Genomic DNA, 26,342 nt, shown 5'->3' with positions numbered 1-26,342 from the left:
TTCGTAATGACTGCCCTATTTTAGGAGCTATAGGCTTCAAATTTCGACGAATGCTTACGTATATAGCATATGTTGATGTCTGAAAAAATCATAAAGATCGGTGGTATATATAGTATATATAATATATATATATATATATATATATATATATATATATATATATTCGCAATTTCAGCCCCATTTTAACAGCTAGAAGCTTCAAATTTCACCGATTGCTTACGTATATAATATATATTGTTATGTAAAAATATCATAGAGATCGGTGATATATATAATATATATATGATGGTATATATAGTATATATATATCTTTTTTTTGCAATCTCAGCCCCATTCTAACAGCTAGAAGCTTCAAATTTCACCAAATGCTTACGTGTATAGCATATGTTGATGTCTGAAAAAATCATTGAGATTGGTGGTTACATAGTATATATCTTATACAACCGATTGTTCTGCCCCGTTTTAACAGCTAGAAGCTTCAAATTTCACCAAATGCTTACGTATATAGCATATATTGTTGGCTGAAAAAATCATAGAGATCAGTGGTATATATATTATATACTCCATATAAAATGTTATTTTTGCCCCTTTTTACGACTAGAAGCTTCAAAATTCATCAAATTTCATCAAATAGTTACGTTTACGTCATATATTTTTGAAATACCTGATTCGTAGTTAAAGTTCTTACATGCAGACCACAAAAAACGTGAAGCTTTGCATCCTCACACAAAGTACCTACCTATTTTTATACCTTTCATGAAAATGAAATGGTATATTAATTTCGTCACGATACCCAAAACTGTAATACTGTTTTCACACAGAACCTTAATGATCTCATTTCACCTGCTAATGAAATCGTAAATTTTTTGCTTTCACACAGAAGTCACTGCTCGATTAGTATGAAGGATGAGACAGACAATCATGGCGGAACGATACAAGGTGGGAGCATGGTGACATACCTATAAACAAAAAAAATTCCATGTACTTGTAAATTCGATGGACAAATGTCAAAATCGTACTGCGCCGGTAGTTGATGTATCAAATAAAAAAAAAAAGGTTATAATCAGCTGTTCGATGCGCCCACCTTGTATCGTTCCGCCATGCAGACAATGACATTTGCTTTGAAAACTAAGAAACTGAAACGGAAGCGGAACGCTGCCAACAGAGTTGCATTGTGCTTTTGACTTCATTAGGCATTCGATTAGCTACTAATGAAATAATAGTAGATTCGAATTTTGTAGGGAAGATTGAGCTCAATAAGCGTCTTAATGTAGAAAATTGCCTTTATTATCCAATAAGCCGTCTGTGTGAAATTAGTATAAGTCCTTAACGGAAAATAGATAGACCCACCATTAAGTATACCGAAATAATCAGGATGAAGAGCTGAGTTGATTTAGCCATGCCCGTCTGTCCGTCTTTTTTTTTTTTTTTTTTTTTTTTTTTTTTTTTTTTTTTTTTTGCGGGGAGGCTGAAAAATGCTTAATGCACCATAATTGCTGCCGTCGCAGCAACCGTGTGTACGTAGACTAAAAAACAGCCCCGTTCTGGAACCGTCGCCCACCCCGCACCACTTTCGCATTACTTCAGGGTGGCGTTCCATATTTCTCATTTTTTAAGAGCCTACTGTTGTCCCTGCGTCCAGGTTCCCGCTATTTGCTCTGAGTGTCCATTTAATCACCGCTGCTTCGCATGCGCATTTCTCTGCGCTCCCTCTCAGCATCCATCAGGCGTGTCATTACTATAAATGCCATTTTGCTCACTGCAGTCCAGCATTCTTTCCTGCTGCACATATGTGAAACTAAATTTCTCGTGGTAGGTTCCTCCCCAAAGACTCCATGCAAGGTGAGTCTTTCTTCGTGGAAACGGGGGCAATAGAAAATGACGTGTTCTGCGTTTTCTAACTCTGTGGTACACATTGGGCAATGAGGATCTTCCTCTATCCTACGCTTCCATAAATACTCTTTGAAACCGCCATGTCCACTCATTATTTGCGTGAGATGGTAGTTCAGTTCGCCGTGCTTCCGCTCATTCCATTGAGCTACGTTCCAAACTAGTGTGAAAGTCCAACGCCCTTTACTCGAGGCCTCCCACCGTTCTTGCCACTTAGCTATTGTTTGTGTCCTTGCTCTTTTCTTGTCTTCTTCAGATGGTCGCTCGATATTAGTGTTATACAGATCGGCCATTTCGCTTGCCAGTAAGTCCACTGGGATTTTCCGGGTTAGAACCAGGATCGCGTCGTCGGACACCGTCCGATAAGCACTTGCTATTCTTAAAGAAGCAAGTCGGTACGCTGCTAATATATATTTTTGATGGGTCTGTTTAGATCCATACCACACTGGTGCTGCGTATAGTATTATTGAGCTGGTTACTGTGCACAATAGCTGACGTATAGCTTCGCGCGGACCACCAATGTTAGGCATTATTCGCATAAGTGATCCATTAACTTTGGTAATTTTCTCCCCCACCGCTCTGAAGTGCTCTTTGAAAGTTAACTTAGAGTCAATGTGCACTCCTAATTATTTTAAGGAATCCTTTGAGGTGATTTAATGATCCCCGACAGTTAAGACTAACTCGTTCGCCGACCGTTTGGAGCTTACTAATACCACTTCCGTCTTTTGGCTAGCCAACTCCAGTCCTGTATTGGTCAGCCATTCCTTTATTCTTGCTACGGCGTCATTACATAATGCTTGAAGCAGGTCCAGTTTCTTGGCCACTACTACCACTGCAATATCATCAGCATATCCCACAATTTGCGTGTTTTCTGGTAGATCAATCTTTAGCACCCCGTCATACATTACATTCCAAAGCGTTGGACCGAGAACAGATCCCTGTGGGACGCCTCCTGTGATTTTGTACTCTTTAGCTCCTTGATCCGTGTCAAAAAGAAGTACTCTGTCTTTAAGATAGCTACCTATAATTCTGCGTAAGTAAGCTGGAGTGCCGAAGCTTTGCAGCGCTGCCATTATCTGCATCCAGTTCGCAGTGTTAAAAGCATTCTTGATGTCCAACATAATCAGTGCACAGAACTTCCTTTTATTTTGGCCTCCAGAGATAGCTTCTCTAGCTATATTGACGACTGTTTGTATTGCATCTACGGTGGATCTTGATTTGCGTCTGTCCGTCTGTCGGTTTGTTTGCAAACTAGTCCCTCAATTTTTGAGATAAAAAAAAAAAAAATAAATGTAAGGCGCGATAACCTCCGAAGAGATCTAAGGCCGAGCTTCTCTTCCAATTTGCGTCGTGCTCCTCTTGATTTTTCCATACAAATTGGCCGGACGGGACCTACATGTTTTTATGCCGACTCCGAACGGCATCTGCAACGCAGATGAGTTTTCACTGAGAGCTTTTCATGGCAGAAATACAATCGGAGCGCTTGCCAGACACTGCCGAGCAGGGATGCACCTTAACGTTAAGCTAATCGTTTATCAAAAAATTTCCACCGTTTCCGTTGAAACACTTCGAAATATTATCGATAAAGAAATTATCAAGATAAATTGTATCTCGTTTTTAACCGAAACGAAAAGCTTTCGTTAACGTTAAAAACGTTAACAAAAACGTGATACTTTATGTTTGAATTGTGCTGGCAATGCTATAGCCATGGTGAAGCCGTAAGGTGGTAACAACGAGCGCACATACACACACAAACACTGTGTAATTTGTTTGTGTAATTCGTTGGTGGTAATGTCAAAAATACTCTGAGAAATGTTCGTACTGTCAAAATTCATGAGAAAGTTGCAATCAGCTTGGTTAATGCTTTCACCTTTAATGACTCCGCCATCAATCAGCTTTGCCAGCATAGTTTGAAATTAATAATCAACATAAACGATTTGATTTCGTTTTGATATGGCAGAAAACGAAACGAAATCATTTCGTTAATTTGACGATCTTAACGTTAATAAACGAAACGAAATGACTTCGTTTCGTTTATTAACGTTGATTATCGTAACGAAATGATATCGTTTCGTTGGTTAAGCATGCCTGGTCTTAAGTGCATTATTATTTTTGAACGAATGCATATATAGATGGTTCTACAATTATAAAATAATAATAAGAATTGCCTCTTTTGGATATTGGACTCTAACAAACTGGAGGCGAGGAGAGATACAAACAAATTATCATTGAACTTAAACGACATGAAATGACTTATGCCACTTTCAAAATAAAGGGCTCATATATACTATATATACCACCATATATATACTATATATACCACCGATCTTTATGATTTTTTCAGACAACAATATATGCTTTATACGTAAGCATTCGTCGAAATTTGAAGCCTCTAGCTCCTAAAATAGGGCAGTGATTACGAAAAGTTTCTTATCTGAACAATCGGTTGTGGGGGATATATATTATATATACGACTGATCTCATCAATTTTTCACACAAAAATATGTGCAATATACGAAAATATATGGTCACGTTTGAAGCTTCAATCTGTTAAGTTGAGGAAGATATGGCAAAAATCCTTTTTTCTGAAAAATCGGTTGTATGGAGGATATATGCTATAGTGGTCCGATCCGGCCGGTTCTTAAAAATGTCTAATCTGACACCAAAATAAACCTGCTCACCAAATTTTTCAAGATACGGCCACCGTGGTGTGATGGTAGCGTGCTCCGCCTATCACACCGTATGCCCTGGGTTCAACTCCCGGGCAAAGCAACATCAAAATTTTAGAAATAAGATTTTTCAATTAGAAGAAAATTTTTCTAAGCGGGGTCGCCCCTCGGCAGCAGGCATGCTTAACCAACGAAACGATATCATTTCGTTACGATAATCAACGTTAATAAACGAAACGAAGTCATTTCGTTTCGTTTATTAACGTTAAGATCGTCAAATTAACGAAATGATTTCGTTTCGTTTTCTGCCATATCAAAACGAAATCAAATCGTTTATGTTGATTATTAATTTCAAACTATGCTGGCAAAGCTGATTGATGGCGGAGTCATTAAAGGTGAAAGCATTAGCCAAGCTGATTGCAACTTTCTCATGAATTTTGACAGTACGAACATTTCTCAGAGTATTTTTGACATTACCACCAACGAATTACACAAACAAATTACACAGTGTTTGTGTGTGTATGTGCGCTCGTTGTTACCACCTTACGGCTTCACGATGGCTATAGCATTGCCAGCACAATTCAAACATAAAGTATCACGTTTTTGTTAACGTTTTTAACGTTAACGAAAGCTTTTCGTTTCGGTTAAAAACGAGATACAATTTATCTTGATAATTTCTTTATCGATAATATTTCGAAGTGTTTCAACGGAAACGGTGGAAATTTTTTGATAAACGATTAGCTTAACGTTAAGGTGCATCCCTGCTTAAGACCATGAGTTGGAAATGACTTATGCCACTTTCAATATAAACGGCTCATATATATAATATATATATATATTTTTTTGCAATTTCAGCCCCATTTTAACAGATAGAAGCTTCAAATTACACCGAATGCTTTCGCATATAGCATATATTGTTGTCTGAAAAAATCATAGAGATCGGTTGTATATATAGTACATATCTCATATAACCGATTGTTCAGATAAGAAATTTTTCGCAATTTCCACCCCATTTTAACAGCTATAAGATTCAAATTTCACCGATTGCTTACGTATATAATATATATTTTTATGTAAAAATATCATAGAGATCGGTGATATATATAATATATATATGATGGTATATGTAATATATATATTTATTTTTTTGCAATTTCGGCCCCACTTTAACAGCTAGAAGCTTCAAATTTCACTAAATGCTTACGTGTGTAGCATATACTGATGTCTGAAGAAATCATTGAGATTGGTGGTATACATAGTATATATCTCATAGAACCGATTGTTCAGATAAGAAACCTTTGCAACTTCTGCCCCGTTTTAACAGCTAGAAGTTTCAAATTTCACCAAACGCTTACGTATATAGCATATATTGTTGTCTGTAAAAATCATAGAGATCGGTGGTATATATATTAAATACTCCATATAAACTGTCATTTTGCCCCTTTTTTACGGCTAGAAGCTTCAAAATTATCAAATTTCATCAAATAGTTACGTTTACGTCATATATTTTTGAAATACCTGATTCGTAGTCATAGTTCTTACATGCAAACAACAAAAAAACGTGAAGCTTTGCATCCTCACACAAAGTACCTACTTATTTTTTATACCTTTCATGAAAATGAAATGGTATATTAATTTCATCACGAAACCCAAAATTGTAAGTCTTTAACGGAAAATAGATAGACCCACCATTAAGTATACCGAAATAATCAGGATGAAGGGCTGAGTTGATTTAGCCATGCCCGCCTGTCCGTCTGTCTGTTTGTTTGCAAACTAGTCCCTCAATTTTTGAGATATCTTGATAAAATTTGGTGAGCAGGTGTATTTTGGTGTCCGATTAGACATTTGTCGGAACCGGCCGGATCTGACCACTATAGCATATATCGTCCATACAACCGATTTTTTCAGAAAAAGAGGATTTTTGTCATATCTTCCTCAATTTAACAGATTGAATCTTCAAACTTCACCATATACTTTCGTATATTGCACATATTGTTGTTTCAAAAATTGATGAGATCGGTCGTATATATAATATATATCCCCCACAACCGATTGTTCAGATAAGAAACTTTTCGTAATTACTGCCCTATGTTAGGAGCTAGAGGCTTCAAATTTCGACGAATGCTTATGTATATAGCATATATTGTTGTCTGAAAAAATCATAAAGATAGGTGGTATATATAGTATATATATGGTGGTATATATAGTATATATATAATTATATATATATATTTTCGCAATTTCAGCCCCATTTTAATAGCTAGAAGCTTCAAATTTCACCATTTGCTTACGTATATAATATATATTGTTATGTAAAAATATCATAGAGATCGGTGATATATATAATATATATATGATGGTATATATAGTATATATATATTTTTTTTTGCAATTTCAGCCCCATTTTAACAGCTAGAAGCTTCAAATTTCACCAAATGCTTACGTGTATAGCATATGTTGATGTCTGAAAAAATCATTGACATCGGACAATCGGACCGATTGTTCAGATAAGAAACTTTGCGCAATTTCTGCCCCGTTTTAACAGCTAGAAGTTTCAAATTTCACCAAACGCTTACGCATTTACATATATTGTTGTCTGAAAAAATCATAGAGATCGGTGGTATATATATTAAATACTCTATATAAACTGTCATTTTGCCCCTTTTTTACGGTTAGAAGCTTCAAAATGATCAAATTTCATCAAATAGTTACGTTTACGTCATATATTTTTGAAATAGCTGACAACAAAAAACGTGAAGCTTTGCATCCTAACACAAAGTACCTACCTATTTTTATACCTTTCATGAAAATGAAATGGTATATTAATTTCGTCACGAAACCCAAAATTGTAAGTCTTTAAAGGAAAATAGATAGACCCACCATTAAGTAACCGAAATAATCAGGATGAAGAGCTGAGTTGATTTAGCCATGTCCGTCTGTCGGTCTGTCTGTTTTTATGCAAACTAGTCCCTCAATTTTTGATAAAATTTGGCGAGCGGGTGTATTTGGGTGTCCGATTAGACATTTGTCGGAACCGGCCGGATCGGACTACTATAGCATATATCCTCCATACAACCGATTTTTCAGAAAAAAGGATTTTTGTCATATCTTCCTCAATTTAACAGATTGAAGCTTCAAACTTCACCATATACTTTAGTATATTGCACATATTGTTTTCTGAAAAAATTTATGAGATCGGTCGTATATATAGTATATATCCCCCACAACCGTTTGTTCAGATAAATAACCAGGATGAAGAGCTGAGTTGATTTAGCTATGCCCGTCTGTCCGTGCCGGTCGTATATATAGTATATATCCCCCACAACCGATTGTTCAGATAAGAAAATTTTCGTAGTTACTGCCCTATTTTAAGAGCTAGAGGCTTCAAATTTCAACAAATGCTTACGTATATAGCATATATCGTTGTCTGAAAAAATCATAAAGTTCGGTGGTATATATAGTATATATATGGTGCTATATATAGTATATATATATAATATATTTCAGCCCCATTTCAACAGCTAGAAGCTTCAAATTTCACCGAATGCTTACGCATATAGCATATATTGTTGTCTGAAAAAAACATAGCTATCGCTTGCATATATAGTATATATCTCATACAACCGATTGTTCAGATAAGAAACTTATCGCAATTTCTACCCCATTCTAACAGCTATAAGCTTCAAATTTCAACGATTGCTTACGTATATAGTATACTAGCAGACCCGGCAAGACGTTGTTCTGCCCTAAATTTGTATATCTGCATACATTTTAAAAAGCTTTTCCCGTCTAGCTCTCCCTCGCCCCTATACACTTTTTCCTAATCTTTTTATTCACCCTTCAATCCGTATTTTTCGCTTCATCTATCTCCATCTTCGTCTCATTCTATCTCTTTCTCAGTCTCCTTCTCCATTTTCTCTTCTCTCAAGTTTTTCATATCTTATTGCCAGTCCCAGAGGGTGGAATGTATTTTGTTCCAGTCCCATTCCGAGTCTCAGTCCCAGTCATAATCCCAGTACCAGTCCGTCTCTGGTCTACCTCCCGGAAAAAGCATCGGAAATACTAATATAGGCAAATTTATATACAATATTCAGGCAAATCGAATAGGACGTATGTAAATAGGTACGTAGGTATTATTAATTCATGCCTTTATTTCGGCTTCGTATGCATATTTATCAGTTCTGCCAGGCTGATACGACTAAATCGAATATCACAATGAAAATTACTTAAAAGCTCTCAGCAACAGCTTTCATTTGATATCCAAAATACACACACATTCTAGGGGTGCCCGGGTCCACGTTTTGGCCTATATCTCGAGACCCTAGTCACCAATAGGTATGAAAACTACCCTGTACTAAAGCACTCATCAACAGCTTTCATTTGATATCCATATTGTATAAACACATTCTAGTGGTGCCCGGGTCCACGCTCTGGCCTATATCTCGAGACCCTAGTCACCAATAGGTATGAAAACTAAAATGTACTAAAGCACTCATCAGCAGCTTTCATTTGATATCCATATCGTATAAATACATTCTAGGGGCGCCCGGGTCCACTTTTTGTCTTATTTCTCGGAACCATAGTCACCAAAATATATACTGGTCCACTTCCCGGAAGAAAAACTATCCCGCGTTTTATTCTAGATATAACGCTACCTACATACCAAATTTCAGGCAAATCGAGCCATATATACGACAGTTTAGAATAAATCGGTCGCTGGTCCATTTCCCGAAAAAAGAACTTTTCACAAATACTCTCCGGGTTCCTATTAAGTTATCCTAAAAATGTCATGGCATTCTTTCTATCCGTTCTCGAGTTATGGAGTGACAATCAAAATGTACACTTCTTTTTATATATATAGATATTGTTGTGTCAAAAAATCATAGATATCGGTGATATATATAATATATATATGATGGTATATATAGTATATATATATAGTATATATAAATATTTTTTTGCGATTTTGGCCCCATTTTAAAGGCTAGAAGCTTCAAATCACCAAATGCTTACGTGTATAGCATATATTGATGTCTGAAAAAATCATTGAGATCGGTGGTATACATAGTATATATCTCATACAACCGATTGTTCAAATAAGAAACTTTGCGCAATTTCTGCCCCGTTTTAACAGCTAAAAGCTTCAAATTTCACCAAATGCTTACGTATATAGCATATATTGTTGTCTGAAAAAATCATAGAGATCGGTGGTATATATATTATATACATCATATAAACTGTAATTTTTGCCCCTTTTTTAAGGCTAGAAGCTCCAAAATTCATCAAATTTCATCAAACAGTTACGATTACGTCATATATTTTTGAAATACGTAATTCGTAGCCATAGTTTTTACATGCAAACCACAAAAAACGTGAAGCTTTGCATCCTCACACATAGACCTACCTATTTTTATAACTTTCATGAAAATGAAATGGTATACTAATTTCGTCACGAAACCCAAAATTGTAAGTCCTTAAAGGAAAATAGATACACCCACCATTAAGTATACCGAAATAATCAGGATGAAGAGCTGAGTTGATTCAGCCATGTCCGTCTGTCCTTCTGTCTGTTTGTATGCAAACTAGTCCCTCAATTTTTGAGATATCTTGATAAAATTTGGTGAGCGGGTGTATTTGGGTGTCCGATTAGACATTTGTCGGAACCGGCCGGATCGAACCACTATAGCATATATCCTCCAAACAACCGATTTTTCAGAAAAAGAAGATTTTTGCCATATACTCTTCAATTTAAAAGATTGAAGCTTCAAACTTCACCATATACTTTAGTATATTGCACATATTGTTTTCTGAAAAAATTGATGAGATCGGTCGTATATATAGTATATATCCCCCACAACCGATTGTTCAGATAAGAAAATTTTCGTAATTACTGCCCTATTTTAAGAGCTAGAGGCTTCAAATTTCAACAAATGCTTACGTATATAGCAAATATCGTTGTCTGAAAAAATCATAGAGATCAGTTGTATATATAGTATATATCTCATACAACCGATTGTTCAGATAAGAAATTTTTCGCAATTTCTACAACATTTTAACAGTTATAAGCTTCAAATTTCACCGATTGCTTACGTATATAATATATATTTTTATATAAAAATATCATAGAGATCGGTGATATATATAATATATATATGATGGTATATGTAGTATATATATATATTTTTTTTTTGCAATTTCGGCCCCATTTTAAGAGATAGAAGCTTCAAATTTTACCAAATGCTTACGTGTGTAGCATATACTGATGTCTGAAGAAATCATAGAGATCGGTTGTATACATAGTATATATCTCATACAACCGATTGTTCAGATAAGAAACTTTGCCCAATTTCTGCCCCGTTTTAACAGCTAGAAGCTTCAAATTTCACCAAATGCTTACGTATATAGAATATATTGTTGTCTGAAAAAATCATAGAGATCGGTGGTATATATATTATATACCCCATATAAACTCTCATTTTGCCCCTTTTTTACGGCTAGAAGCTTCAAAATTTATCAAATTTCATCAAATAGTCACGTTTACGTCATATATTTTTGAAATACCTGATTCGTAGTCATAGTTCTTACATGCAGACCACAAAAAACGTGAAGTTTTGCATCCTCACATAAAGTACCTACCTATTTTTATAACTTTCATGAAAATGAAATGGTATATTAATTTCGTCACGAAACCCAAAATTGTACGTCCTTAAAGGAAAATAGATAGACCCACCATTAAGTATACCGAAATAATCAGGATGAAGAGCCGAGTTGATTCAGCCATGTCCGTCTGTCCTTCTGTCTGTTTGTATGCAAACTAGTCCCTCAATTTTTGAGATATCTTGATAAAATTTGGTGAGCAGGTGTATTTGGATGTCCGATTAGACATTTGTCGGAACCGGCCGGATCGGACCACTATAGCATATATCCTCCATACAACCGATTTCTCAGAAAAAGAGGATATATAGTATATATCCCCCACAACCGATTGCTCAGATAAGGAACTTTTCGTAATTACTGCCCTATTTAAAGAGCTAGAGGCTTCAAATTTCAACGAATGCTTACGCATATAGCATGTATTGTTGTCTGAAAAAATCGTAAAGATCGGTGGTTGTTTGAAAAAAATCATAAAGATCGGTGGTATATATAGTATATATATGTTGGTATATATAGTATATATATATTATATATATATATTTTTTCGCAATTTTAGTCAATTTTAACAGCTGGAAGCTTCAAATTTCACCGAATGCTTACGTATATAGCATATATTGGTGTCTGAAAAAATCATAGCGATCGGTTGTATATATAGTATATATCCCCCACAACCGTTTGTTCAGATAAATAACTATTCGTAATTACTGCCCTATTTTAAGAGCTAGAGGCTTCAAATTTCAACGAATGCTTACGCATATAGCATATATTGTTGTCTGAAAAAATCATAAAGATCGGTGGTATATGTAGTATATAAATGGTGGTATATACAGTATATATATATATAGTATATATATATCTTTTCGCAATTTCAGCCCCATTTTAACCCTAGAATGCATACGTTGAGCCTCCGGGGCTCACTTGTATATATATATCAACATATCTTATAAATTTGAAACAACTTTTACAAGAGGCTTTTGGAATGCTATATCTGAATTATTTTAATCATAGTAGGCATTGACTTTTTGAAAAAAAATTTTTTTTCTCAGAAATAAGAGCAATTTTGTATCAGTACCCCTTTTATACATATGATGAGCCTGTGAGGGTCATATGGCTCAACCAAGTATGCCATGCAAATTTATTTGAGTAATGACCGTTATTCTATGTAACTGAAGTGAGTCTATTTCATAGTAGGCATTGATATTTTGAAAAAAAAAAACAAGTAAGGAAGGTTAAGTTCGGGTGTAACCGGACATTACATACTCAGTTGAGATCTATGGTGGCAACATAACGGAAAATAACCATGTAGGAAAATGAACAGAGGGTAACCCTGGAATGTGTTTGTATAACATGTGTATCAAAAGAAAGGTATTAAAGAGTATTTTAAGAGGGAGTGGGCCATAGTTCTATAGGTGGACGCCATTTAGGGATATCGCCATAAAGGTGGATCAGGGTTGACTCTAGAATTTGTTTGTACGATATGGGTATCAAATTAAAGGTATTAATGAAAGTTTTAAAAGGGAGTGGTGGTAGTTGTATAGGTGGTCGCCTTTTTGAGATATCGCCATAAAGGTGGACCAGGGTGACTCTAGAATGTGTTTGTACAATATGGGTATAAAACGAAAGGTGTTAATGAGTATTTTAAAAGGGCGTGGGTTTAGTTCTATAGGTGGACGCCTTTTCGAGATATCGCCATAAAGGTGGACCAGGGGTGACTCTATAATGTGTTTGTACGATATCTGTATCAAATTAAAGGTGTTAATGAGTATTTTATTTATAAAGGTTGACCAGGGGTGACTCTAGAATGTGTTTGTACGATATGGGTATCAAATTAAAGGTATTAATGAGGCTTTTAAAGGGAGTGGTGGTAGTTGCATATGTGAAGGCGTTTTCCAGATATCGAACAAAATCTGGACCAGGGTGACCCAGAACATCATCTGTTGGATACCGCTAATTTGTTTATATATATAATACCACTGTCTTGACCGGACGCAGCGCTCGGACAAGTATTTAGTTCAACTCTAATTGCTGGATCTGGCTGGAACACGTCTCGCTGCGTTGAAGTTTTAAAACAAGTGCCTGAATGCAGGATTTGATCTTGCCAATTTTACCGGTCGAACTGTTTATTTATTCCAGCGATGATTTAACATAGCTAGCATAAAGTTCGACCGCTAATGTTAACTAAACAAATTACGAGGGCGACCGGCGAAGTTTAAAAGTTTTAGCTCTAGGCCTAAACATGCCGGCCCCCTTGCGAGACGCAAGGTAATTACCAAAGGACGTATTCCAACCACGAGTTCCAGGAGTTGCTTAAAACTAAAGATAAAACTATCTCTAGCTCCGGTCCCAATGCAGTCACCTAAAGTCTAGAGGAAAGGAGGAAATTAAATAATAAACGTGGAAAATTTTCAATGGTGCAATAAGTTTTATTATTTAAATTCAATTCATCGTATCTTATCAGAATTTCATTACAAGTTTATACGATACTCTACAATATAATAAATGGATAAAAAAAGTATAAAATCATTCAGCATGCGCCCGATAAGACCCACCCGAATACTGTATTCTGAGCCAAAAGTGGGCCCAATGTGCCAGCAGGAATTGCGCCCAGCAAAATTTTTGGATAAATTTCCGCACCTAAAACCAGTTCTACTGGTGCGGCCACATGGAATTGCGGGTCAGCGAGCTTCAAGTTGCAGTAGTGGCTCGCTATCGCCACATCAATATTCCTCACAGGAGTTCTTCTTTTAAAATTGTTTACGCAGACCGCATGCGTGGTGATGGTCACTGACTGGCCATGCTTTCCCCCGCAACCGAATAAAGCACCCCATCTGATTGCCTATCCAGTCCGTATGTAAGCACAGCCCTCGTGCTAACGCCGTGGAGATAAGTGTGGTTGTAGCGCAAGGATCGATCAGTGCGCGCACTGGCCGTAAACGACCTCGTATCTCAATCTCCACCATCGCTGTCGGTGTGATCGATGTGAGGCACTGGATAGGCTGGGGTGGCATTCTTTGGTCCATTATGGCTCCCGATCGGAACTGTATCGGGAGGTGGAATGCACGGGATTCCACTCTCCCCTGCTGGTATTTGAAATCATTATGTGCGCGTTTGTGGGCTCGGGCTGCACGACGCTGGTTTTTTCGCGGTTGGAAAGTTTTCATTTCCATTCCGCCTTGTCTTTCATGTTGTAGAAGCGGCCGAAAGCGCTGTGGTTCCGGTCCGCGCGTGGGGACTGGGTGGAATGCACGCGATTCCACTCCAAACACCTCTGCTGGGCGGAAAGCAGATGTTTCCGCTCCAGCATCTTGTAAATCATAATCTGAGTCGTGGCGGAGATGCCAGGATTCCGCTCCGACCTCAGATGCATACAAAGAAATTGCATCGCTTTCACTCGGTTCTTTTCTCTTTGGTCTGTCATCATCTTTCATGTGCAACATGGTGTGGTGATCGTCACTGCATTTTTTACATCTGCCTTCATGAGTGCACTTCGCTGCCGTATGCACCGACGACAGGCAGTTGGTACAGTAGTATTTTTTGATGGCAATAATCCATCGCTCTTCTGGCTTACTTGCACGAAATCTTGGACAAACTCGTAATGGGTGCCTGTTTTCGCACACCCGACAGAACAAGGAGTATAAATTTGCTTCGTATTTTTTGCGTATGGCAGTGAAGCGTGTCATTTCTGCAATAAATAATACATTTTTTGTTTTCAAAAAAATAGGTATACACTTCTGGAGTGGCGAGCAATAATTGAATTCTAAATGGTGGTTGTTGGCAATAGGGTTCACAGATTTTACAGTAAAACTCTTAAGCTATCATGGAACATATTTATTGACTCGCCAAACATATTCATTTGACTTGCAAATGATATCCTCGGGCCCGCAAAACAAACAAACAAAAAAACACAAGATAATAGCGCGAAAGTACTGTTAAAAGTCATTGTTAGCTATTTTCCACAAAATTGCATTTTGACTGACAATCTTGTTTGATGGTCTCCACGCACCTTAATATGCTTGACCACCATATGCTTGAGGTGGGAGGTTATCGAAATCGATTTGGTTTCGATAACCTTATCTCATACATAAGTTTAATTAATTTGTGAATGGTCTCCGGTTGTGAAAAAAAACATGTCGCGCGAAAAAGGTGTTCGTCGCGAAAAATAGTGCGGGTTTCGTTTAAAAAGTGCCAAAATAATAAAAAGTGGCAGTGTAAATGCGTGCGGGTGAAAAACAAAAAGGTTTGAGAGGAAAAAATGCTAAAGTGAAAATATGTCCATACATACGTACATACGTACCTAAAGAGGAACAAAAAAAAATTAGAAAAAAGAACTAACTCCTTCCCAAAACACATAAATTGCCTTACGGCCATTAGTTATTAGTAAAATAATTTACTATTATCGTGTAAAGTCTTGTTTTTTTTGTGTTTTTAGCACTCCATTGAATAGCGGCTAATCGTATGACGCTGATGGCGTGGATTGCATGAGGGCGTCCCAAGAAAAAAAAAATTTTTTTTTTTTTTTTTGGAATAAAATTTTAGTCGTTTTAACAAGATATATCTCACACTATTCCAGTTGCAGGATAGCAGTGACAAAAAAATGTGTCGTGTATCCGGGTGACCTATTCGGGTGAAAAAAAATTAATTAAAAAATTATGTACTTTATACTAAGGAGGGTGTATGCAATGGTATTGGTAGAGGATGAGATGTCTACGTGCCGATACCTTTACCATTGTGATATCCTTTTTTCTATTACATCATCCAAAAAAATCGAAAATTGAAAAAAGTGAGAAACAAAAAATTTTCATTATTTTTTTTTTTGACCACTCTCATGTACTTTACATGAAGAGGAAGAATGATTTATATATTGACAAATTAGTGGGTTCCGCTAAATTTAGCAATGTCTAACGTCTATGTGTGGGAAATAAAAATTTTTTTTTTTTTCACCTAGTTTTATATAATTGGCCTAATGTGTGCGCACATTTTTATGTACATATGTCGATATGTGATTTATGGTTTTTGCACCCAGCAGACAATCGGATTAGCCATAAGCTTTGAAAGAAGAGGCTGTGTATAAAAAATCATACATATGTACATATAAACTAACACGGATTCGGCGGTGCCAGAAATCATTTTTTTTTTGTCTCCGAATTTTTTCTGTTAAAAGTTAAATTTAATGTTAACATGTTTGGGTTTTAATATTTTATGCCGAATCTGATGTAGTAGGGTCCTCCGTTTCTGTGTTAGCTGATGGGAGTAGTACTAGTTTGACAAGTGGTCTTGTCACTTGTCCTCTTGCTGTACGAACGTCGACGACTCGTACCCGGTTATCGGAACCCGGGTGTAAATTTACTACTCTCCCCAGCCTCCATTCGTTCGGCGGTAGGTTATCCTCTCTGATGACCACCATATCTCCAACTTTTATATTTGATTTCGGATGTTTCCATTTTGTCCTTTTCTGTAGTTCCGAAAGATATTCGGTTTTCCATCTTTTGCAGAATGTTTGATGCAAGGCTTTTAATTTCTCCCAACGATTAACTACCGATGCTGGATTTTCGTTGATTTCTAATTCTGGTGGGGCTAATAAATGGCTGCCAATTAAAAAGTGACCCGGTGTAAGGGGTTCTAAATCCGATGGTTCGTTTGAGGCTGGGCTAAGAGGACGTGAGTTAAGGCAGGATTCAATACGACATAGAAGTGTGCTGAACTCCTCGATTGTAAATCTTCCACTAGATGCTACCTTTTTAAAATGATTTTTAAAGCTTTTCACACCCGCTTCCCAGAGTCCGCCCATATGTGGAGCTCCCGCTGGTATGAAATGCCAAGTTAGTTCCTGATGAGCATATTTTGATAGCGTCTGAGCTCGAGATTCAGCAAGAAATGCCTTAAACTCTGCTTTGAGCGCGCGAGACGCACCTACAAAGTTGGTTCCGTTGTCTGAGTAGATATTTTTTGGACATCCTCGTCTAGCTACGAACCTTGAAAAAGCTGCTAGAAACGATGAAGTGCTCAAGTCGGTAGTGGCCTCTAAATGTATAGCCTTGGTAGAAAAACATACAAATAGACAAACGTAACCCCTGGAGGTTCGGCACCCGCGCCCACTATAACTTTTTATGTCGAATGGCCCTGCAAAGTCCACCCCTGTATTGGTAAACGCGCGTGAAAAGGTTGTTCGTTCTTGCGGAAGAGTACCCATAAGCTGACTCTGGTAACGTTTTTTGTAGATCGTGCAGATCTTACAATTATGAATAATTGACCTAATCATAGTTTTGACCTTAGGAATCCAATATTGCGTTCGGATAATACGCAACATTAGCTGGTTTTCACCGTGAAATGAATCTTCATGGACAAACTGGACGAACAAACGGGAAAACCTACAATTGTATGGCAAGATGACGGGATGACGTTCGGAATACGCCAGGTCGCTAGATGCACCAAGACGCCCGCCCGTTCTCACAACTTCGTCTTGATCGAGGAATGGATTTAATGGAAGTATTTCGCTTTTTGACTCAAGTGGTTCTTTAGCTTTCAATTTACCTATTTCTGCTCCGTAGTGTTTCTTCTGAGCGATTTTAATCAGACGGGTAGTCGTAGATTTAATTTCATTTGATGAAATTAAGCAAGAGTCCGGTTGGCTCGAAGTTTTCGTTTTCGGATGGGTTCTTTGAAGAAATCTTAACACATATGAGATTACTCTCAAAGCTCGCGGTAGACTAGAAAACCTATCAAGAATGTTACTAATGTTGTCCTTGGTTGTTGCTGCATGAACATTCACTCTTTTTTCCTCAATGTTTGTTGTGAAATCCGTATCTTGAGTTGGCCAATTTTCCTCATTTTCTTGGAGCCAAGAAGGTCCCTGCCACCACAGCGTGTTGTTGACTAAATCCTGAGCTGATACACCTCTGCTTGCTAAGTCTGCGGGATTTGTACCTGAGTCCACATGAGACCAGTTCTTGTTTCCAACCTTGTCGATGATTTTTGTTATCCGATGGGCGACAAAGGTTGACCATGAGCATGGTGGTTTACGAATCCAAGCCAAAACAATGGTGGAATCAGTCCAAAGACGAAAAGTAAGGTGGCTTAAATTGAGGTTAGTTATGATTGATTCGACGATTTCCGCAAGTAGTACTGCCCCACACAGCTCCAGTCGTGGAAGAGAAATCGTTTTGACTGGAGCCACTTTGGTTTTAGCTAAAAGTAAGTTGACAAGCACACTGTCATCATTTTTGACACGTAGGTAGACTGCTGCCGCGTATGCCTTTTCGGAGGCGTCGCAAAATCCGTGAATTTCTATATTCCCTGTTGGAGAAAATGATACCCATCGAGGTATCCGTATTTTATCTATTTCCTTATAATTTGAAGTAAAGTTCTGCCACCGGTCCTAATGTTGAAAGAGATACGGTTTCATCCCAACCAGTCCCCTCCAACCAAATATTTTGCATTATCATTTTTGCGACAATATAGTTGGTGCTAGCCACCCTAATGGATCGAAGAGTTTCGCGATTGTAGACAGTATTGCTCTTTTTGTGGTCTTATTTTCGTCCTCAATTGGCTTTGTTGTGAAATAAAATTGATCGGAATGCGCATTCCACCGAATACCCAAAGCTTTCACGCTACTAGAAGCCTCGAATTCTAGAAATCGTTGCTCAATAAGTGAGCTTTTGGAATGCCTTGCAATATTTCATTACTATTCGCGGTCCATTTCGCAATGGAAACCCAGCTGATTTTAAAACCCTAGAAATTTCATCCCTTGCTCTTATCGCAGAGTCAATAGTATGCCCACCCGAGAGAACGTCGTCGACATACATATTTGTTCGCAAAATATTCGAGGCTATTGGATGAGAACTTTCGGAGTCAGCAGCCAGTTGAAATAAAGTCCTTATTGCCAAATAAGGTGCACAATTGACACCGAAAGTAACCGTTTCAAGCTCATATAAACTGATCGGATCAGTTGGGCTTGAGCGGAAGACTATTCGTTGGTACTTTGTTTGATTGGCATCTACTCGGATTTGCCTATACATCTTCTCAATATCGCTATTGAAGACGTATCTAAAAAGTCTCCAGCGGAGAATTAAGGTGGGTAAATCCGCCTGAAGCACTGGGCCCGGCAGAAGAATGTCATTCAAACTTACAACCATTCGAGGTGGATGAAGACGCATTAAAACTACCCTAACTTTCGTTGAGATACTTTCCTCCTTAATAACCGCATGGTGAGGTAAATAGTAATTGTCGACCGCATCGGCCGACTGAATTTCTTTTATTTTTGTCATATGACCCATGGATTCATACTCCATTATCACCCTGTTATATTCCCTCTGCAACTTTGCATTTTTCTTAAGTCTTGTCTCATTCTTGTAGAACTGAGAGCACGCTATCCTTAACGATGGACCCAGGCTTAGCTCAGCGGGGAATTCTGACCTAAATGGAAGTGACACGATGTATCTTCCGTCAGAGCCCCGTCGAGTTGTCCGCTTGTAAAGTTCCTCACAGTAGGAATCTTCCGTTGTGAGGGCTTTAGTTTTGGGCAAATCTTCGAGTTCCCAAAAAGTGCTTAGCTGCTTGTCTAGGGCAACTTCATTAAAAAAGGAGACTCGATTGTGATTGGTTGGACTAGCTGCGTCAGCACGACCAGTCAGTATCCAGCCAAACACAGTTTCCTGGGCTAAAAGGGTATTTAGAATATTCTTCTTAATACCGCTCAAGATAATTTGCGGATATAAATCTCCTCCTAGAACAAGATCGACTTGCTCATTGACGAAGAATCTTTTATCCGCCAAAACCAGATCAGGGAATGCTTGCTGTGTTAGCGCACTTACATCGTAAGTTGGCAAATTACCTGTTAAGTGTGGCAAGACTAACACCACAGCATCTATAGAAATAAGTGGGTCAACTGGTGATCGCAATTGTATGGCGCATGCCTCTTTCACCTGTGCAGAAATTGAATTATTTATGCCCGAAACTTGAGCATGCATTTTTCTAGTTGGTAGGTTGATTCTGCGCCTAAGTCTATCCGTAATAAAAGAACATTCAGAGCCAGAGTCTATGAGAGCTCTGGCTGAAAAATCTACACCATTATAATGAATGGTTACACGAGCCGTCCCTAATAATACACCTTTACTCGTATTTGCGAAATTTGATTTTAAATTAACGGTTTTATCTGCCTTTCCTTGTTTTGCAGACTTATTTTTCGATTGAGCCTGCGCAGATGTGCCTAGCAAATCATCGGCCGAATCGGTGGTTTGATTCACCTTTGTATTCTTTGTTGATTTTTCTGTCGGCAGATGCAAAAGAGTATGATGTCTTTGGTGGCATGTAAAGCAGTTGTGAGGACTCGTGCATCTAGACACCGTATGACCCATCATGAGACAATTGAGGCAACAACCATTCTTTTTGACAAAGGCTATTCTATCGGATGGTGCTAAGTTTTTAATTTTAGGGCACGAGTGTAGTTTATGGTCGGTACTTTGGCACATTTTACATGCATTTTTCGCGACGCTAGCTTGAAACGCACCAAGCTTCTTTTGCGGTGGTTTAGAGGAATGCGTATTGCTTTGCACCTTTGGCGTAGGCTTTGGCATGATTCCTCTTAAACCCGAGACCGATTCTAAAGTTTGGAAACGATTTGACAGAAATCGGTCCATGTCCGCCCACTTGGAAGTTTCTGTCTTGTTTTCAACTGACTGTTCCCACAGTGACAGGGTAACATCAGGTAATTTCGTTGAACAAAGATATGTTATGATTGGGTCCCAGTTCGAAATGTCAATGTGATGACATTCAAGTGAGGATATACAATTGTTTATATCCCGTTGTAGCCTTTTAATTGACGTGCCGCATTCAGTCTCAACTGCTTGAAGACTGAATAAAACTTTTAGTTGGGTATTGACCAGGATTCTCTTATTCTCATATCTATCGCAAAGGTTTTTCCAGGCTACGTTGAAGCCGTCATTTGTCAGTTCACATTTCCTGACAATTTCTTGCGCCTCACCTTGTGTCTTTTGTGTAAGGTAAAACAGTTTTTGAATGGGTGAAAGCCGTTTGTTTAAAATGTAAATGGCCGTGAACATATCACGAAAAGATGGCCATGATACATAATCTCCCTTAAAAACTGCCGTATCACAAGGTGGCAATAGCAGATTATATGGTGTAAGAGAAAAATCCTCTTCTTTTTGCTGCTTTTCTAAATTATCCATGAGCTTATTTATTTTACTCATGCAACGGATAAACACTGCGTAAACTGACTTATTTTTCTTTCTAATTGACAAAATATTAGCGGCAGTAATTGTATCGTCAATTAGCAATTGCTCAAAAGCTTCTTTCGCTTTCGTCCACATGGATCTCAACTCCTCTTCCTGAAGTTTCAGGGAAAAAGTGGAGTGGTCGCTTGCGGCTATGGCCATGAATCCCATTTCGAACTCTTGGACTGAGTCAGCCAAACGAGTGTATGCCTCCATATTAAGGTGTGAAAAAAAAAAAAACAACAAGAATAAAAACTACAAGGAAAACTTCTCTTTCCCAAAGTATAAAATAGCGCAGAGTCAAAATCTGTACAAGAAAAAAAAAAAAAAACCCAATATGGACGTGTGTAACAGACGCCTGCCAACAAAACAACCAAATTAAAATCACCAAGATCGCAAAAAATAAAAAAATAAAAAATTTAAATTTTATATTTTTCAATAATTTCTTGAGCCACCCTAATAGAGTGCTCTAAGAACGCTTATATATATATATATATTGCTCGCCACCCAAAAAACGAAAATGTGTATGTGTGTATGTATATATGTTTATAAAAAATGCCAAGTGAATATGAAAACGAACAAAAAATGCTTTAATTGGAGAGAAATATAATAATCTTCCAATATTAATAAATCAATTAATGTTTTATAAAATTCGTGTAAAGTGAGAAGTGATTTTTGTGCAAGAAAAAAAAAATTATTAAAGTGCAATCAAAGCCAAGTGGTGTTATGTTCACAATGCAGTGTTGTTGTTTTTGGTATGTTAACTACAAAAAAGGTGCAAGTAGCGAGAAGTAATATGGAATAGATTTATTCCAGAAAATTAAAATACTTGCAGCTTTAAATGTGTTTTCCAAAAAACACAAGATGTACAAATATGTGAGTTTTTAAAACTCTGAAGACCCTTAGGCTGTGTCAGGAGTACCTTACCACTGGTGGGGGGTGAAACCTGATAGACAAAAGGGCTATTTGTAACCAAATTAACTGAACTTGCACACAAAATCACTAGCACTTTAACTTTAACTATTTTATTCACTCGAATGAATTATTCAAATAATCAAAGCAATATTTAATACAATAAATTTATTGTGACGTTTGAAAACTTCTGAAAATTATTAAGTACAATTATAAGGCAAAGTGAGGTTATATTCACAGTGAATTGTTCTTGTTTTTGGAAAGCTAAATACCAAAGGGTGCAAGTAGCGAAAAGCACTATGGAATAAATTTATTCCCGAAAATGAAAATACTTGCAGCTTTATATATATTTTCCAAAAACACAAGTTGTACAAATATGTGAGTTTATAAACTCTCAACACCCTTAGGCTGTGTCAGGAGTACCTTACCACTGGTGGGGGGTGAAACCTGATAGACAAAAGGGCTATTTGTAGCAACACTAACTCACTTTGCACGCAAAATCCCTCGCACTTTTCAATCAAATTTTTTAATTCACTTGAGCACTGATTATTTTATTTATTCATTTATTTTTTTTTTTTTTAATTTGCACCACTAAAATTAACCACGTACCTTTTATTTTTATTTAATAGGTAGATCAGGAACTAAAAATTGTTTTGTTGCTGCTGCTCCTCCGAATTATTGCCAGTGGTTATATTATTGGTTCACTCAAGGATGCTGTTGTTGAGTGGACTGCAAACTGGTGCTGAGTGGACTGTAATGAATTTGCTGGTTGTAAGAGAGGCGATGATGGACCAATGTCTTGACCGGACGCAGCGCTCGGACAAGTATTTAGTTCAACTCTAATTGCTGGATCTGGCTGGAACACGTCTCGCTGCGTTGAAGTTTTAAAACAAGTGCCTGAATGCAGGATTTGATCTTGCCAATTTTACCGGTCGAACTGTTTATTTATTCCAGCGATGATTTAACATAGCTAGCATAAAGTTCGACCGCTAATGTTAACTAAACAAATTACGAGGGCGACCGGCGAAGTTTAAAAGTTTTAGCTCTAGGCCTAAACAACCACGAACAGTATTCCTGCCAAAATTTCAAAGGTTTTTTATTTCGCTCTGCAGAACTTTTTCATTTCATTCTACTTAATATGGTAGGTGTCACACCCATTTTACAAAGTTTTTTTCTAAAGTTATATTTTGCGTCAATAAACTAATCCAAATATCATGCTTCATCCCTTTTTTCATATTTGGTTAGACTTATGGCATTTTTTTCGTTTTTCGTAATTTTCGATATCGTAAAAGTGGGCGTGGTCATAGTCCGATTTCGGCCATTTTTTATACCAATACAAAGTGAGTTCAGAGAAGTACGTTAACTGAGTTTAGTAAAGATATATCGATTTTTACTCAAGTTAACGGCCGAGTGGAAGGACAGACGGTCGACTGTGTATAAAAACTGGGCGTGGTTTCAACCAATTTCGCCCTTTTTCACAGAAATAAGTTACCATCCCAGAGTCTAAGCCCCTATCAAATTTCACAAGTATTGGTAAATTTTTGTTCGACTTATGGCATTAAAAGTATCCTAGACAAATTAAACGAAAAAGGGCGGAGCCACGCCCATTTTGAAATTTTCTTTTATTTTTGCATTTTTTTGCACCATATCATTACTGGAGTTGAATGTTGACATAATTTACTTAAATACTGTAAATATATGAAATTTTTTATTATGTTTTTTTGTTAAAATTTGACTTAAATAAATTTTTTTTTAAAAGTGGGCATGGTCGTTCTCCGATTTTGCTAATTTTTATCAAGCATACGTATAGTAATAGAAGTATTCCAAATTTCATCATGATATTTTCAACGATTGAATTACAGCTTGCAAAATTTTTAAATTACCTTCTTTTAAAAGTGGGCGGTGCCACGCCCATTGTCCAAAATTTTACTAATTTTCTATTCTGCGTCATAAGGTCAACGCACCTACCAAGTTTCATCGCTTTATCCGTCTTTGGTAATGAATTATCGCACTTTTTCGGTTTTTCGAAATTTTCGGTATCGAAAAAGTGGGCGTGGTTGTAGGCCGATATTGTTAATTTTAAATAGCGATCTGAGTTGAGTGCTCAGGAATCGACGTACCAAATTTCATCAAGATATCTGAAAATTTACTCAAGTTATCGTGTTAACGAACGAACGGACTGACATGGCTCAATCCAATTTTTTTTTCGATCCTGATGATTTGATATATGGAAGTCTATATCTATCTCGATTCCTTTATACCTGTACAACCAACCGTTATCCAATCAAAGTTAATATACTCTGTAAGCTATGCTCAACTTAGTATAAAAAAATCAAGCAAGTATGCTTTTGCAGAAGAGTACCCAGTAGTGTTCGATTCGTGGTCAAGTGCACAACAATATATTTGTTTGTTGATAAGAAATAAATAATATTGGTTCAAACTACATCAGGTAATAAAAATGCATAGATAGTGAAGACGATAACAGCTCCGAAGAAAATGTAGACATATCGGACCGCTGCAGTAACGTCTTTTCCGGAAAAAATTGGTTTATATGAAATAGTTCACCACCCAAGCAGAACAAAGTTCGTGCACACAACTTAATGCGTTTTACTCCTGGTCTTATACAAAAATGTAATATTTGGTCTAAGAAGAACGCTTGGGACAAATTTACTACATCGGAAATGATCGACGAAATCATACTATGTACAAACAGAGAAGCTAGCCGCTGTTTTGAGGCACAGGGGAAATATTGGCCACCCCTGGAGAAAGACGAAATTGAGGCTTTTTTGGGTTGCTACTGATGGCTGGTGTGGAAAAAAAATTGGAACCGATTCGAAAACATACGCAGGATGTTTCGATACGATGATAAGAGAACACGCAATCTTCGAATTTCATCAGAGAAATGTGCGCCCATTCGTCATATATGGGAATTGTTTCTACAGAGGTGCCGAACAGTAATCATATCAAAAGCATTTGTAACAATTGACCAACAGCTATCGGGTTATGCCATTGACGGCCAAGTTTATTTAGGTCGCCAGCCCGGAAATAATGTTCAACATAATGTAGATGAGAATATCGTAAAATCCCTTGTTACAACCATACAGTGTTCTGGCCGAAATCTAAATTTGATAATTATTTCACGAGCTTTCCCCTTGCATAGGATTTATTAGAAGCTGGAATAACGATTGTAGGAATTTTACGTAAAAATGGAAAGGAAATACCAGGAGAGTTCCAAGCTTCTAAAGAAAGAAGCGTTTACTCATCTCAATTTGGTTTCAAAGACGAGTTAACATTAGTAAGATACGTTCCGAAAAAAAAAAAACAAAAACAAAGCGGTTATATTACCAAGCTCTATGCATCAGGATGATATTGCTAAAATTGAGAATGTAACTAAAAAACCAGATATTATCGAGTTCTATAACAAAATCAAGGGTGGTGTAGATCATATGGACCAAATGGCTGGTAATTATATATGCCAGAGGCAAACAAGCCGATGGCCTATGGCTGTTTGGTATAATATAATGGATGTTGGAGCTCTGAATGCCTTTTTGATATTTATTCAGGAAAATCCCGCCTTTACAACTGGGATACGGCAGAAAAGGCGTATCTTCCTAAAGGAACTATCATTTAAGTTAGTACTTCCATTTATGAAGCGGAGAGCACAAAGTTCAACAAAACTGTCTAAAGTTCATAAAATGGCTATGGCAAATTTTATACAGATTTAAGAAGAAGCAACGACTAAGAATGATGATCCGCCGACAAAATAGAAATGATGCGAATTCTGTCCTTCCAAAATAAATCGCATGAGCAGACTATTTTGCGCTAAGTGTGTTAAAAGTATTTGTAAAGAACATTCATTACTGCTTTGTGAAACATGTTCCAATTGTACTAATTAGCACATAATTTTTTGTATTTATATAACCATTACACGTATTTGTAATAATAAAAAGAAACGATAAACGAATTAAAGTTTTATCCCAGTAATATA

The sequence above is a fragment of the Eurosta solidaginis genome, unplaced genomic scaffold (genome assembly GCF_040869045.1).
Source record: "Eurosta solidaginis isolate ZX-2024a unplaced genomic scaffold, ASM4086904v1 ctg00001070.1, whole genome shotgun sequence".
Lineage (NCBI taxonomy): Eukaryota > Metazoa > Arthropoda > Insecta > Diptera > Tephritidae > Eurosta > Eurosta solidaginis.
Note: the sequence above shows the minus strand (reverse complement) of the source record.